General features: G+C 35.1%; 1 protein-coding gene across 6 annotated transcripts in view; it reads right to left on the reverse strand.

The window, feature by feature from the left end:
* The window catches only part of LOC110460442, a 31014-nt gene that overhangs the window by 14042 nt on the left and 2414 nt on the right, over nucleotides 1-14558 (reverse strand). The window contains exons 1-2 of one of the 6 annotated variants that reach the window (XM_021513335.1): nucleotides 7227-7447; nucleotides 1921-2009 (exon numbers count right to left, since the gene is read on the reverse strand). The exons of 2 other annotated variants lie outside the window; for them this stretch is intronic. The gene's annotated coding sequence lies outside the window, so the exon portion shown is untranslated. Of the gene's footprint in view, nucleotides 1-1920; nucleotides 2010-7226; nucleotides 7448-14064; nucleotides 14252-14558 lie in introns of those variants that run through there. 3 more of the 6 variants (XM_021513334.1, XM_021513338.1, XM_021513336.1) reach the window with 3 other exon arrangements.

Here is a 14558-nt window from a genome sequence, read left to right on the forward strand (position 1 = left end):
CTTTTGAGAAAAATCAAAGCCCCTAAAATCTTGTTTACATTTAATTATTGAACACACAGACCCTTAATCTACGGGTTTATCTGGTCTGACCGTAACAGCTGTTATATATCAAAGCAGGTAGTTATTAATTTTACTAGTAATTTAGATTTCTTGTTAGGACAGCATGACAATATAACACACAATGCACTAGTGCAGGAAGTACTGCATTATTCATACATATATAACCCTCAGAAATAGTCATCAGTGTATTCAGGTAAATAACATATTAAATGTATCTTCCTTACATACCACGGTATGACATATTTCATCTATGCAAGTCAACATAATATAGACTGAGCTGGCAATCAATACAAACATGTACATATACTTAAGCATGTTAACGTTGCCAGTCTGCTTTAATTTCCCAGCTCTGAAGACTTTTTAATGAAGTGGCTCATTAGATGACATATTAGACATACCGTATTTATCCAGCAATAAGCCCATGCCTGGTAATGTGCCCACCTACAGTCAAACTTTCATAAATCGAACTTCGAAGATTGAAACTTTTCGGTGTGTCGAACATACGACAAAGTCCAGATTTGTTCCCTTATATAACAAATGCCTTAGCCTGTGTTTCGTCACATTTTTTAAAGAATCATCTTCTGTCTTATTTACAGGATTTTGATGTTCAATATTCGTGAGTCGAAGTCCCAATGTTTCATTTTTTTCTAGATGGTCGCGCAAAGTTTGAAACATCAAAGTTTGACTGTATATGTACAACCTTTGAGTAGACATGTTGGCAAATGCTATTTTGTTGTCATATGTAAGAAGTCCATCCCCTTGACTTTGAGTCGGAGATTATTATTGGACTCCCAGGCTTTTTGATAGATAAGTACAGTAGTATCTTGGGTATTAACGGGACTGTATCAAAATAGAACAGGTGGTTTACATGGCAAGTACCATACTAGGGCTGGTGGTAATGACAGGTGGTGTACACAGTACTTATAATAGGAGTAAAGATTTCCTTCTATGGACATTAAACCTAAGTACTGTAATTCTAAGATAAAGTAAAGTATCATTAATGAGTTTTTAATCTATATAGCAACCTTAGGCCTGGTATTTTTAAGTTAAATTTTTTCTGTATAATACTGATCAGATTTAATTGCGTTGATCATCTAATGACATGGGATTGGTATTGAAACACTTGGATAAGACAAAATACTACAAATGAATAACAAGGCTTTGCAGACAATAATAATACTCTCCTGACTACAAGTGATCAGAAATGTACTCAGCAACACATAAGTTTCAAACCAGTAGAGCAATGTCAACAAAATTCTATTTATAGTAACAGTGACCTTGTTTTTTACCCAAGAAGGTTAAAATTAGAACATTTCATGAAATTTCACAACCATTGGATAAAAAAAGGGCGCTGAGATCATTTAGGATACATACGAGACATGTACAGGCGTATCCTTATATACCCTGAACGACACGTCGCAGGGGTAAATAACACTTTTTATTATTAAGACCTTGTATTTTTTAATTTAAACTGCATAGTATATATCACTCATGTGTTCATTTGTTTTTAATAACGTGTTGGATACAGTCTTATTTCTATAAATCATCTGTACATGAATTATTTACATATTTTAGGTTCTCGTGTCAAACATACTTAGCTTTAAAAATCTGTTAATGGCAAGTGAATACCAGCATTAAATGACTAAGGAGTACCAGTGTTACAATCAGTTTTATCTGTATTTATTTTAGACACCTGAAGGTTTAAATGTATCAATGTACTATAATACCTATTCTGTATCCATATTCAAACTAAAATGATTATACTGCAGCAATTTGTTTTTACAAGACATAGTATAATAATCGTATCATAATATAAAAGGCTATCTGTTGATAGAGCTTAGTACTATAAATTGTACATACCAGGTATAGGTTGAATGTGGTCCTGGTCTGGCCTACACACACAGACGACTGAGGAGGAGGAGGAGGAGACAGAGATGGACAGGAGGGGCCTACAACAATGGGTGATTACTGCCAATTAGCACTGGTTATCTGGTCACAGACCGCAGGTGTCTGGTTCGTATCAGTTACAGCAACAGTAGGGGCACCAGTGGGGAAATCATATTCTGACTAGACTGTCTTTTAACTAGAGTAGGTCTTACACATGTTGGTTGACCTACGGTCAAGAGGTTGTAGACTTGCTAAAGTCAATATATAGATTGGAAAATAATCGATAATCATAGAGAGTAATAGCCAGTCCATATCTGGACCTGCCATTGACTACATAATAACTCAAACAGCCAGCCATCTACATGTACAATAACAGGGAAGTCAATCATCAGCCTTTGTTGGCCTCATTCTTAAAGGGAAATATTTAAGTTACATACAAGTAAAGCCCCATTATGAACATGTACATAACATGTTAAATACATTAAAAATTCATGAAAAGATATCTTCCTAGTAACCACTTTCCTTTCCAAATTATCACTATCCCCTTCATACCAACCTAATTAGTACTCTGTCAATTATGTTCCCTGTGTGTCCCCGTTGAAAACCTTATTGTATGATTTTACAATACAACACTGACCAGACAGGCTGCCCAACCCAGGACAACTGGATTCCATCACTGTCATAGCACTATAACTACTTTTATCTTGTGAGGTTAGAAAATCAACACGTTTTACTTTATTTACAGGTTCCATGTCACTCTGAAATACCAATGTTATCATTTTTATTTTGGACTCTGAAACATTTTGTCATATGAGTTATCAGGTAATTTACATTCCACACACATGTTCATAATACCATTGACCTATCTGCAATCGAATATTTATCAGCAATCTTTAGTTAGAACACCTGGATCGTGCAATATACACTTAACCAACAAATGCTTTCATCACGTGATTTATTCATCAAACAACCAGTATCAGATATTTCATCGTGACAGCACTTTAAAATGGCCTGTGAGTCAGTGAGCTCACTGTGACCAGTAAACATTGTTATCGTCAGACCTTATAATCAGCTATTGTAAAGACCTTAACCCTGAAAAGAAAAACTTGTGTAAAAGTTTAGTGACACTTTTCGTATTATATTTACATGTACATGTACCAAAACTATAGTTTCTTACAGCTTAGGCATATATGTTCATTAAGTTTTTACAGGAACTGAAAGTTGTGTGTTGGTAGAAGCTGGGAAAACACTTGAAAACTAGTAGCATAAGTTATAAAGATCATGCATCATTCCAAAAGGACTCAAACCAATAATTAGAAGTGACTATTATATCTGAAGGGCTGTCTCAACACGCCCCCATCAACAAGCTAGTTTGTTTGTTGTGTGGTCCGTCCTATTAACAGATATGGTCATTTAAAGACATACCAGGTTAGGTGGTGGAGGAAAGCTAGAGTACCTGGCGTTTGCCCAACATAGGCCTGGAACCTGCGACCCAGTGGTAGAGACTAGTGATTGTAAACAGTCAGACGCCTTAACCACTTTGCTACGGGGACCCGACTCCATCAACGAGCAACAAACTGTCTGAAGGGCTGTCTTAAAATTTCCAAACACAATACCTATCTACATGTGAGACTGATGCCACTATGGACCAACAAACACAAAATGTCACTATTGGAGACATACAGTTGGAGATTTCAATCAAATAGTCTGGTACTCAGTACTGTAACCGAATGTCCGTGCTGTTCATGCTAATGACTAAGTCCTGGTGTTGAAGTACTATCTGTACTACACAAGCTTCACACAGTAGGAACAGTTAGTATCAGTGCAGTGTCGGTACATGTACTATACACAACAAAAGAATTCAAATAATTTCTGTGTCATGCCTAAAACCAAGACTTTATAGGAAAGGCATTACTTGACAAAGACTGCATAGTAGGATAACGCTACATGTCTTTATATAGTATATTACAGGAAGACACGCAAGAGCTCCATTTAAACCCATAATGAAAGGCAATAACAAGGAATTTGAATTGAAAAGAAGATTATAGATGTGATTGGCAAAAAAATAACACAATACAATAAAACAGGAAGGTCGAATTACCTCCCCTTTGTCAGCAAAGTCATAGAGGTCATCATGACCACTGTCAATGACATTGAAATGTCTTTTATATTACATGTAAACTTGAGGAGAGAACCTGACACCCAAGGTGACAAGCTTCCTTACAGATGACAGGGAAGGGTAGCTATACCCTTGACGATATTGTACAGAAATGGTGTGTGTTCATTGGCTCAGAGGCTGTGAGGAATGTTATCTGTCACAAGCCCCAATACTCACACAAATGTCTGGCAGGTAAAACAATGGCAGACCTTATAGTACTCCCATTTTTGTGTTAGCTTCATCATTAAAAGATGCACTATTGTAACGTAGGTATCTATATTTATACATGTAGGCCCTGGAGCTTTATAAAGTCACAGTCTGATTTCTACTACCGTAATGCAGTCAGGATATACATATACGGAATGTAAAACAACACCTTATTCCCTTCCTGTCACCAAATAAAATGTGTTCAGTGTCTGCACTGACAATGTTAACTGTATAGTGTATATGTATACCTAGATACCATATACCAATACCTGTTATTATCTACATACACAGATCTATTGACATCCTCTTGATTCAAACAGAAAGTCAACATACATTTTAATATGTTGTATTTGTTCTGATAAAACACTTTCCTATTATCAATTGTTGGTTTTACTAATAAGGGTGAAGTTTGTGAAAAAATATCAAGTCTTAGGGGGGCCATTAAATATTGATGCTGATGTACATTACAACTGTAATGGGTTTTCCCATACATTAGTATCACACACGCTCATTAACTTTTCATAAATAAGGTGCCTCTGACTGGTAGTACGACCGAGACTGATTCCCTGTACCACTATGTACAGGTACTCGGTCTGCAGGTACAGGTAGTACATATACAGATGCCCTATTCTATGTTATACCCAAGCATGGTACTACAGAACTTTAGCTACACATAATACAATAATAAAGTATACATGTATATATGTGTCTACATATTAAAGGGGCCCTAGCTAGATATGGCATTATAGTAAAGAACATTATATGTCTAGGTACCTGGTATTGATCAATCCAATCAAACTGTCTGTCCAGGAAATTCAATTTACAAGTTAATTTCTTCCCACAGCTAATATAAATGGCTGCTGGCTTCAGTTATAATTATTAGTGGTGGGGTATTTCACCAGATCCGCATCTGGTTACAAACTGTGATACACAGGAATACAGTCAATAATTAAAGGGAAGCTTAAGCGATCATATGATCCCTTTATCACTTTAACGATAATAGATATACAACTGTATAAATATAGGATTGACGTTCTGTGTTATGTGTCTAAGTCAACATCTGTGATACATGTCTAAGTCACTATCTGTGATATGTGTCTAAGTCAACATCTGTGATACATGCCTAAGTCACCATCTGTGATATATGTCTAAGTCACTATCTGTGATACATGTCTAAGTCACTATCTGTGATACATGTCTAAGTCACTATCTGTGATACATGTCTATAATAATATAAGTCACCATCTGTGATACGTGTCTAAGTCACTATCTGTGATACATGTCTAAGTCACTATCTGTGATATGTGTCTAAGTCAACATCTGTGATACATGCCTAAGTCACCGTCTGTGATACATGTCTAAGTCACTATCTGTGATACATGTCTAAGTCACCATCTGTGATACATGTCTAAGTCACCGTCTGTGATACATGTCTAAGTCACCATCTGTGATACATGTCTAAGTCACTATCTGTGATACATGTCTTAGTCACAATATTTGATTCATGTCTAAATTACCATCGGTAATTGATGTCAATTAAGTCACCATCACAATAGAAATCAGGATAATAGCTTAATAACTTTTTTATTTCTTGTTTTTCAATTAAAAGTTGTTTAAATGATGAATTCATTCACATTTAAAACAAATTTTGCATTTGAATACAGTATGTATATTCTAAGGTTAACAAAATTCTTAATCATTTCCCTACCAATAATACAAATAGAGTACCTTTAATATCCCTATACTATATATTGACTGTAAATATACCTTCCTTGGTTAAGTCTTACAATGGTTAAGTCTCAGGAAATTCGGAAATTTCAACATGTACCTACCTGGTACATTTACTCCCTGATTTGTGATACTGGTGGGCGAGTGTCGTTAAACTTTGAATACAGGTTTTATTCTAAAGATTTCCAAAGTTGTTTTTGAAAGGAGTATATCCGTTAGCCTGAATGTCAATAAGATTAAATAACAGCAGGTTCCTTTATCAGAAATAAAATAGCAGGACCTGAATTTCTTTCACCTACTCTGCACATATTACCATAGTTTGTATAGGTAATCATGGCTAGAATTCACACCTTTTCCCTTGCAAACCAACCCATTTTGAAGAAAAAAATGTATTTTGCATAAAAAATTACAATTTAATTCAAAATCTAAAATGTGGTAACATAAAGATACACTGTATTCCAGGTGCGGTGGTTAATACGTTCGCAAGTAAATGTTAGATTTGATAACTGTTCTTGATTTAAATTTATCCTTGGAGGAACCTTGTACAGGATATTTGTGTGTATACTGCATTCAGGAGAATTTATATCATACAAAGTCTTTAGAAATCCTATTTCTACAGCTGTTTATCAGCTATTAAATAGTCGACATGTCAGCAGGAGACTGACCTATATATATATATAAAACATTTGAATCGAAACCGAACTGAACCACTGTTACAATATACCTATGCAGATATAGACAGATTTAAATACCATACAGTACACACACAATAAACCTCACACTGTGCATACAAAATGTATCAGTTGATATATTTCTTTTGAAAATTAAAATATACATACAGTGACACATGTCATCAATTTCTGTAATCATACTGCACACACAGCAATTATATTGACAAAAAATACTTTAAAATGAAATATCTGATATTTAACATATTACATATTTAAATTGGAGAAAATTATGAATTCAAATCTCCTACCTGTATTGTCAGCAAGCATAATATATCCAATGTGAGCTGTGCTGTGATGTATTTGACACCTAAAGTTATATGCATTAGTTATATGAGTGGACTCCAGTACAGAAATGACACATGTGGACTGTCCAGACCCTAGTCATACCTGTATACCATACCTGTCTCTGTGAATGTTTCCCTGACAGGTATCCCATTGACACCACACCTCCTTACCTATATTGTAATCAGGACTAAATCCTGCCCCCTACAGCTTCCTGTGGCCCTTGCATGTCAACAAACACTCCACACAACAATGAGAGGACGACCAGCCTTTGTAAGACTGCCCTGCTTTGATACCCTCTGATCCCAGTTAAATCACTAGTACAATGAACTTATGACGATCTCCACGCTGTGTTATAAGCTTCCTGCGTACTGTCATGATTTCCACGCCTCAGTGACTAGCAAAAGAATCTACCAGACACCGTGAGATTCCGCTTCACAGACCAAACTATAGGATGTGGATACAGATTTATGTACAATGTATATACCTATAAACCCATTATAAATTATACCCACATTCAGATCATTACTGTACATACACAGCATATGTCTATGCTACCTATGTGTGAAATGACCAACATAAGGTCATACCCTCGGGTAAAATTTCATGCTCGGTCAGCCATTACAAACTAGGTCAATTGCAAGAAAGCCTTGTTCAACTTATCAGGCACAGTCATCTGGAAGTATTTTCTTTCATTTGTCAGGTAATTATGAAAAAGGAAGCATGTAGTTGTCAGAAAGATGCCCAAGGGGCCTGTAAACCATTAGCCGTGACTACCTACTAATTGAGCTACAATTTTAACCACTATAGCTATCGATAGCTAGGAAGTTAGTGTACATTTACCAAATTGCAATATTTCATCCAAAAATATGGTGACATTTGTATCATTTTTGTCAAATATATTTTAATTGATAAATTAAAACTAAGACAGTAGATAAATTATGCATTGCGCTGAGGGCCATATGAGCATTTAAGGACAGGATGCTCTACAAAACCGCTGACGTATAGCCCCATATGGCGATATTTAATGCTATCAACAAAACCCCTCGGTACCTTCTAATATGTTCTTTGTTCTTGATAAAAAAAAATCCATTAAAACTTTGGTCAAAAGTTTTTATCTCTTGATATCAAGAGGATGATCAAATTAAGACTGGGCAGGGAGCATTGTCCATGAACTTTTAATAGTTTTTCTATGTGCCTCCATTACGAGTTGAACCCAGCACTACAGATGCATGTGATCGGTACCCATTGAGCTTGCCATTGAGCTATAAGAGGAAACACACTCTAGTGAGTCAGTAACAAGCAACTAGATGGTTTACCACTATTGCATATTCCCCTCCAAGAAATAACTTTTCGTTGATTCTTCCTCATTAATCCAGTCCAAAATAAGTATCTCCATTTAAAAAACAGTTCTGATGGGCTGCCCCATCATACTTTTTGAAATGAGATTATCAGTTATTCCAGACTAGAATATATAAGGTTGACAAGATTAATGTACACAGTCCCAATGCAACCAAGGTAATTTTGCCAGGTACCTGATCTACAAGGAATCAGACATGGGACAGTTCCCTCTCGCTGAGTTAATAACTGGTGACTAGATGATTCATTGTTGAAACAGTTAAAATAAACATTCTGTTTAGTATTTCAACAATGGTTACCACTGCCTATGTTGATGTGGCATTTACATATGTCACGAATGTGTCATTCTTACTACCAAAAAAATAAATCATAGTGTAATGGATCACAGTTACTTTACTAACAATCAAAATGTCACTGCATAAAGGCCTAACATCATCAAAAACAACTGGTTTACAAGCACTGGGTGCCATGTCCAAAAATGATGGACTTTGACTGGAAAACAGTTCAAACTATCCAGTAACCGTACTATATCAGCCAAAATATTTAGACTGAATAAAAAATTCATCGCTCCCTTGCTTAACATAGCGATAAAACTAAATGGACCAGATGAAAGCCTCAACAAAAATCATCAAACACTCTTGGATGATTACAAAGTACTTTCAACTATCCGACTCCCTGAGCCTGCATATGTAAACATCTTCAATCAACTGTTTAAAATTCCAATGTATAATAGGTATATGTCACGCCTGTTAGTTAGTGACAAAGGAAGTTTATTTATATAACTTCTGATTTACTCCAAATTATGAATTCCACTTTGGGTATATGATAATTATATAAATTAAAAGTAACTCGGACACTTTTTGTCGGTCAACATTGGCCATGAATGAAGAATCAGTTTGCTTTGCCAATAGTGAATCTGAGACTGTATTACAATAATCCAGCCATTCTGAGTACGGTATGTATTAAATCAATTTTACCTTTAAGGAGGCACGATAGTCTAGTGGTAGGACACCGGGCTCGTGTCCAAAGGGTTGCGGGTTTGGTTCACGGCCGACACTGTGTTTTATCTTTGAGCAAGATATTTTACTCCGTTTGTTCCAGTCTACTCAGCTGTAAATGAGTATGTGGTTAGTCAGTGCTAGGATTGCAGAATGCTAGCTGTGAGTCATTCTGAATTTGTATTAAATCAACTTTCGTTAAAACAGACAACTTTTGTCTACAGTCATTCTTAGCTGGAGTGAAGCATCTCTTTGTATAGAAGTAAGAACATGCAAGGACATACAGGGCAAGGCTCTCTTCATAGTGGACCAATGTGCCAATAGACACTAACATAGCCACGTAAACTCTGATTTAAAGTAAAGCTTTTACATGAAGCAACATATACCTTCACAAGAGTTGAGTCTGGTGTTTCATTTGTTAATGAGGTACAGACTTCTAGTTCAGGAAAATAACATGAAATATTCACCAAGCCACGCTCGTTTGTTAGGTAATGATGTCTGACAGACAGAGTTACCTTAAAATATATATAATTAACAACAATTTACGGCTATAAGAGAATACATAATGTCTATATAATCTCAATATCATTATGAATTATGTAAAACTTTTGGTATAACCTTGTAACATGATGTTCCTCTTAGATTTTTATGTCCTTCAGACATGCATGCTGCTGCATGACATTTCTTTTTTGTGTACCGTATATGACCGCAAATAAGCCCCCACCCCTAGTGAAAAAACATAGACACAAAGTAGGGAGGGGGCTTATTTGCGAGCAACCCCCCTGTTCACAAATGCCCGCCATGTTGGATAAATACCACTGTTTTGATCTATGACCACACTAAATATCATGTACTTATACACTGTAGTTTTTTTAACTAACAGACAGAATATTTAATAAGTCACTAAAAGTTGACTAGTCGATGGTGCTGTTGTTTTTCTGAACTTATTTTCTATCATCAACTGGTCTCAATAATTCAATTTTATCAACCATCATTTTTATATTTTTTTTATTGATTAGTCAATCAGTACTCTTTAAGACACATTACCAACATTCAGAGGTGTAAACAATTTAATAGCACGACGATCAGGCACTCTGGTGTTTGGCTAGCGCCATTACATGTACCGTACTATATAGCTAGTCCAATAGACGAAGAAATTTGAGTATACAAGGCTGGTATATGAAATTGATGCCAGGAACATATATATTTGTGTGTGTATAGATATATATTTATATCAACTATGTAATCCTATAAGAACTGCCTGAGAAATGAAGGCAATTCAATGCTTAACCAATAACTTCTGATTTCATAATTCAAATAACCAGACTACAAATAGAAACAAATTTGAAGTCATAAAGTTAAAAAAAATATAGATGACTTTAAATCAAAACATTGAAAAACTTGATCATTTTGCAAACTTTTCCTTGTTTGGAGTCCAACATTTAAATGCACTATAAAATTTGAGTGATATATAATCCAGGGAAAGTTGGACTATACTGTGACCAAAGTTCCCCCAGTAAGGAGCGGATTGTTCAGTAGATTAGATAGCTTTCATTTCACCACTAGTGACTTACACATGGAAAACTGTGTTGTGGTCAAAATCTTCAAAATCTTCGAATTCTCATTCACTGACAGAGATTACTTTCAGCCACTAATGAAGATCGCTCTAACAGATAATCTCACAGTAAGATCATGCATTGTGATTATTGTCACTGATTGACAACATATACATTTAACTAGAGATTTAAACAAATCTGAGTCATAGTTTCTGTCCTTGTATAAAAGTGAAATAAACAAAATCTGTACTTGTCCACAGATTTTATCTAGTCCAATTTTAAATCCCAACAGTTATTGAACATGTACAGATATTTGATACTTGCCAGACTAAAACCTCACCACATTTCAATAGTATATTGTAGCTATACCACTTCCATGTTTCTCTATATGTAGCTTCCCGGCCCTCACCACATGTCTACCGTATATACACAGGTCTGGCTTATTGATATGTTGTATCTCTTAGGTGGTCTTTATAGACAGGTCTGACTACTTTTATGTTGTCTCCCTTTGGTGGTCTTTATAGACAGGTCTGGCTTCTTTTTACGTTGTCTCCCTTTGATGGTCTTTATAGACAGGTCTGACAATTGTCTATGTTGTCTATTGGGTGGTCTTTATAGACAGGTCTGACTATTGGGTGGTCTTTACAGACAGGTCTGACTATTGTCTATGTTGTCTCTATTGGGTGGTTTTTATAGACAGGTCTGACTATTGTCTATGTTGTCTCTATTGGGTGGTCTTTATAGACAGGTCTGACTATTGTCTATGATGACTCTACTTTTTTACGTTGTCTCCCTTGGGTGGTCTTTATAGACAGGTCTGGCTACTTTTTACGTTGTCTCCCTTGGGTGGTATTTACAGAGGTGTTTGACTTAACATTCTATGAAAAATAATAATAACTAGCTTTGTTCAGTTTCTCTAGAAAAGTGATTATGTGTTATGGATACTGAGTGAGACTATATTGAATGTTGCCAAATTACCATTATTAGCTCTGAATAAGCCAAAGACAGGGAATGTATACCATGATAAGACACTGTACACTGGTACGTACATGCAGTACTTGTTAGTGACCGCTTAGCTAATTGTACACGTCATATGTACATATTATGTCCTTTAAACAGAGGGGCTATAATCATGATTTGGGAATTTGAAACAGACCTATTAATATTTGGCCTTGAAATAGTTTAATGTTTAATTGGTAAAAGTCAATGTATTTCAATCATGATATACATGTATAGCCTTACCGTTTTATGATGTGATCAATTAATTGCATTACACTTGTACATATATGTCAATTACATTATAAGTGTGGAAGCCCGATTTCTATGAATATTGATATGTCTATAATTACATCTATCACTCTGTGCATCTCTTATCAATGCTCTGATAGAGTACAGATAATAACATAACCATCAAATAATTAATTCAATGTTCCCAGTCAGTATAATCAAATGCTGTATACACATATACTGATACCAAAATTGTTGACCCAATTACTTTGTTATAGAAGGACGGACTGTATCTGTGATTATAAGTTTCTATTTATTGTAATATAATTATATTTATGTATAATACCTATAAACTAAAGCTTCCATTTAATTTAGTACACCTTAGACCTAGGAAAACTTAAAACCAAAGATCCTGTGTATACACTACAGGTGTAAATAATAAGGAACTAGCAGAGTTATAAATACCTGGAATGGAATCCAATTACCTGTCACTCTAATCTCATTAAACCATAATCTACCTTAAATAGTATAACAACAACTTTGTGTACCTAGACAGATTGGAGTGTTATATTTATGGAGGAAGTATAATATAGCTGAAGGCTTTGCTTTTTATCCTCTCACAGAACTTTAATAAATAGGTTCTGATGTAATCACGTCAGTGAAATTCCTTAGCATTAATATGTACGTATTGATCAATCGACTTAAGTACAATTTAATGTGACACAATTACTTTCTTTTCCATTTAGTTTTGCAAACATTACTCTCTGATCTTTTAGGGGATCTATGCTCTTGGTCAAACATAATGCGATGTGCTTCAACAAGATCAGTCAGGTTTATATAGAGAAAAACAGTGGTTAAAAGGTTAAATTTTCAGAGGCTTTGAACTAAATCTATGTTTGGAAAATGTCAAAAGGATACGAAATATGAAAACATCTGTTAAGATTTTCTAACAACACTATAAAGTTTAGGCTCGCTAATGAAATAAATGACCTTCATACATTTTTACCTTTATATTTTCATGTTTTATCAGACTACCCGAAAGAAAAACAACACTATTTTCACATGAGGCTAACCAAACTGAACATGGCACTAATAAAGAGAATCTCGTAATCAAATAAGCTGCAGCCAAGTCAATTGATATCACATTATCATCTCCTAATTCAGTAACCTAATTCAGTAACATCCTTTGAAAATATAATAATAAACAGAACACCCTTATTTCTTTGTGCACACCAGTTGTATTTAAACTTGTGTGATTACCTGGTAATACTTTTGTTATATTTTTCATCTAGAAAAAAAGGGAATCTTCTTTATCTAATAGACAGTGTGAAATCAGTGAACGAAACATTCCAGCAAACAGTTCTTGTCAGATATCACAAAATGTAACCATTTCATCACAATTAAGACCAAGTTACTGAAATTAACAGACATTTTTGATATCTAAGTCTGTGTTAGAACACATACATCAGATTATATATGTATCAAAAACAGAGGTATGAGCTATGAACTAAAGAATTAAAAAAAAGTCACTAGCAAACGAATCAATATTACCTTACATTTGTAGTAAATATATCCTTTCAGGTATACTCATGTTTGTTTTTATTTATAAACACAATCAGACATTGCTTAATTTTAATTTGGGTGATGAACTCTAGCTGTTAATCATTAAAGTGCTGTAGATTGATAACACTGACAAATGCCTAGGATTTGATCAGTAAATAATTATTGTAATACATATTTTGTGAAGAGCTGCAAGTCTGTTGAAATATGTTTTAGATATGTGTTGTATTAGTAAATGCTAAATTTATATAGAGGTTGACATAGAGAATTCATATAAAAATGTTATCCTTAATGTATATATGTACCTTTACCTTTATATATGTGGTTCACCCTCTGGTCAGATGAATATATTTATCCATCATCACATTTTATAAATGACAGAGACTTGACCAGTGTAAAAGGTCATGCAGCGATAAACATCCCAAGGCACTGTCCATATGACAGATCCAAATCAAGGTAAATGTAGGTTACAAATCCCAGCACAACTTTCCCATGGAGTATATTCACTAACGCAATTATAGAGGATGGGCAGCGTTTTAGTCCAGCCCTGCATGCGTAATTGATACACATATACAGTTACACACACTAGAATGTATCAGAGGTCTAACTAATGCATGATGGACAGGCCGGTCACCCACAGGTAACACAGGTTACCTGTGCAGGTATAAACCCCTAGCTGTGTAAACACTGGGGCCTCCCTGTGGTCACTCCAATTACAGACTGCGTACTTGAGATAGCACTAATACCCTGTACAGACAGTCTTTGTTTTCCTAATAAGACTAGCTGTTGTAGAGTTTACCTGGGT

The sequence above is a fragment of the Mizuhopecten yessoensis genome, unplaced genomic scaffold (assembly GCF_002113885.1).
Source record: "Mizuhopecten yessoensis strain PY_sf001 unplaced genomic scaffold, ASM211388v2 scaffold10401, whole genome shotgun sequence".
Taxonomy (NCBI): domain Eukaryota; kingdom Metazoa; phylum Mollusca; class Bivalvia; order Pectinida; family Pectinidae; genus Mizuhopecten; species Mizuhopecten yessoensis.